A 3,353-nucleotide genomic window follows, 5' to 3' on the forward strand; every position below is an offset into this window, starting at 1 on the left:
TTTAACCCAGTATATAACAAATTATTTCAACATGCAGTCAATGTAAATGATTATTCAAGAGATATTTAATCTTTTTTGGGAAGGTGTTCAAATTTTAGAAATCCAGTATTCTAAACTAGATTAAAATTATTTTATTTTAATTTATTTGTTTTTTGAGTCAGAGTCTCACTCTGTTGCCCAGGCTGGAGAGCAGTGGCATGATACCAGCTCACTGCAACCTCAGCCTCCTGGGTTCAAGTGATTCTCAAACCTCAGCTACCTGAGTAGCTGGGATTATAGGCGTCTGCCACCACACCAGCCAATTTTTTGTATTTTTAGTAGAAACGGGGTTTTACCGTATTGGCCAGGCTAGTCTCAAACTCCTCACCTCAGGTGATCCACCCACCTCGGTCTTCCAGTGCTGGGATTATAGGCATGAGCCACTGTGCCTGACCTATTTTTTAAATTTTTTAAATTAAAATTATTTATTTTACTTTGAGATGGAGTCTTGCTCTGTCGCCAGGCTGGAGTGCAGTGGTATGATCTCAGCTCACTGTAACCTCCGCCTCCTGAGTTCAAGCGATTTTTCTGCCTCACCCCAGTAGCTGGGACTACAGGTGTGCGCCACCACACCTGGCTAATTTTTTGTGTTTACTGAGATGGGGTTTCACCATATTGTCCAGGATGGTCTCTATCTCCTTGCCTTGTGATCCACCTGCTTTGGTCTCCCAAAGTGCTGGGGTTACAGTCGGGAGCCACTGTGCTTGGCCAAAATTATTTATTTTGAGATGGAGTTTTGCTCTGTCACCCAGGCTGAGTGCAATGGCATGATTTTGGCTCACTACAACCTCCATCTCCCAGGATCAAGCAGTTCTCCCTGCCTCAGCCTCCTGAGTAGCTGGGATTACAGCACCTGCCACAACGCCCAGCTAATTTTTGTATTTTTTAGTAGAGAAGGGATTTTGCCATGTTGGCCAGGCTGGTCTTGAACTCTTGACCTCAGGTGATCCACCTGCCTCAGCCTCCCAAAGTGCTGGGATTACAGGCATGAGCCACTGCGCCTGGCCTTACTAAAATTATTTTATTTTTATTTTTGAGGCAGTCTTGCCCTGTCACCCTGGCTAGAATGCGCAATCTCAGTTTACTGCAGCTTCCATCTTCATGCGATTCTCCTGCCTCAACCTACTGAGTAGCTGGGATTACAGGCTTATGCCACCACACCCAGGTCATTTTTGTATTTTTAGTAGAGACAGGGTTTCATCATGTTGGCCAGGCTGGTCTCGAACTCCTGACCTCAGGCAATCCGCCTGCCTTGGCCTCCCAAACTACTGGGATTACAGGAGTGAGCCGCTGTACCTGGTATTTTTAAAAAGCCTACAGCACCTGGTATTCTCAGGTAGTCTCCCACCTAAGTACTAACTGGGCCCAAATCTGCTTAGCTTATGAGATCAGACAAGATTGGGTGCATTCAGGGTGGTATGGCCATAGACTATATTTTATTTTGTTTCAAGTGATTCTCCTGCCTCAGCCTCCTAAGTAGCTGGGATTACAGGTATCTGCCATGGCGCTTGGCTAATTTTTATATTTTTAGTAGAGATGGGGTTTCACCATCTTGGCCAGGCTAGTCTTGAACTCTTGACTTGGTGATCCACTCATGTCGGCCTCCCCAAGTGCTGGGATTACAGGTGTGAGCCACCCTGCCTGGCTGTATTTTATTTTATACTTAGAGCACATTTCAAATTCAGGTGCTGGGTTTTGACTGGAAACACTTTGATCTGTTTTTAGGTTTCGTAAAGTTTATGGTTGAAAAAGTTAAACACTTAAAAAAAATTTTTTTTTTGAGACAGAGTCTTGCTCTCTTGCCCAGACTGTTCTGTCGCCCGGGCTGCAGTGCAGTGGCATGATCTCTGGTCACTGCAACCTCCACCTCCTGCGTTTAAGCAATTCTCATGCCTCAACCTCCCAAGTAGCTGGGATTACAGGCCGGCCCACGACGCCTGGCTAAGTTTTGTATTTTTAGTAGAGACAGGGTTTCATCATGTTGGCCAGTCTCTTCTCAAACTCCTGACCTCAGATAGTCCGAAGTGCTGGGATTATAGGCGTGAGCCATTGCATCCAGCCTAAGACTTAAAGTTATAAAATTAAAAATCCAGTTGCTCAGTTGGACTGGCCACATTGCAAGTGCCTCAGTAGAGTAGCCACATGTAATTAGTGGCTTTTGTAGTGGACAGTGAAGGCCCAGTGCGAAGTAGCTGTCAAGATAACAAAAAAAGAATGGCTCTGAGCAGCTAGACTTTTACCAGAAACCATGAGGAAAGTCATGGTAACTAGCTTTTTGACTTCTGACATGAGTGTTAAACCTCTTTGTTGCTTACTCTTTTCTGGCTTCCTGGGAACCGCAAACCGGCTCCCAGTCTAGCTTTGTTTTCTGGTTGCCTCAGGCGGATTCCTTCTCCACATTTTGAGATGCCTGCAGGCGTGACTGAAGACTTAGATATCATTGGGGTGAAGTTAAATGTGTTAGGTGGGATGGAAGTTAGGGAGTATATCTTTACTGTGGGGTTATGTATGGATTCCAGAGTCTTCAGTAACTCCTGAAATCTTGAAGTGGTGTGCATAGGGTTTGCATTTTTCTGTTGGAGGTTTCTTGCCTTTTATCACATTCCTATTAGGAACTGTCTCAAAAAAAAAAAAAAAAAGAATCAGTTATTCAGACTGTTAGGACACAGAAAATCCCTCTAATTAATAAGGTGTTTCCTTATAGGTAGATAGGGTTGACTCCTGTCTGGGGACACAGGACCCTCTAAGATGGACTGATCCTACTCTTAGTTTCCCATTTGTGAGAAACTAAGGTCCAGAGTTGAAGGCTTGACTGTCCAAGACCACACATGGAGCCGGAAGCTTGGCCTGGGGGAGGGGTGGAGGTGAAGTTTCTAATCTGAAGATCCTGGTTTAATCCTACTTCTTTGCTGGAGATGAAAGTCCAGGCTTGACTCAGGACAGAGGTTCTAGGGGAATTGGGGCCCCAAACTTGAAAGATTCCAAAACCTGTTCCCCACCTTGTCCTCTTTCCCTTCTTCAACTGGCTTGCCCCACCCTAGTTAAAAGGCACTCCTCCCCCTAGGGAGGGGCGAGGGAGGACATAAATATGTTTGAAGATGGAACCCTGCCTTCTGGGTATGGGGGCTGAAAGAAGGAGCAGGTTTGCAGAGGATTATGGAAATCCCATTCCCGGAGCAGTTTTCAGCCTCCCTCTCTGAGACCTAGTTCCTATTCACACTGTGCACAGTGCTCTCCTTGGAGGCCTCATTCTGAGACAGTTTCATCTGGTGTGCTTGCTCTTTCCTCCCTGGGACTCCAACCCTTTGTCTCTT

The 3,353-nt window shown here is 45.6% G+C and overlaps 1 protein-coding gene and 1 pseudogene across 2 annotated transcripts in view; one reads left to right on the forward strand and one right to left on the reverse strand.

Annotated features, from left to right (window-relative positions):
• The window catches only part of IGF2BP1 (insulin like growth factor 2 mRNA binding protein 1), a 54,340-nt gene that overhangs the window by 20,625 nt on the left and 30,362 nt on the right, over window positions 1-3,353 (forward strand). The window lies entirely within an intron of this gene.
• On the reverse strand, window positions 1,351-1,469 carry LOC119472914 (annotated as a pseudogene).

This window comes from Cebus imitator, unplaced genomic scaffold (assembly GCF_001604975.1).
Source record: "Cebus imitator isolate Cc_AM_T3 unplaced genomic scaffold, Cebus_imitator-1.0 Scaffold123, whole genome shotgun sequence".
In the NCBI taxonomy this organism is placed as follows: domain Eukaryota; kingdom Metazoa; phylum Chordata; class Mammalia; order Primates; family Cebidae; genus Cebus; species Cebus imitator.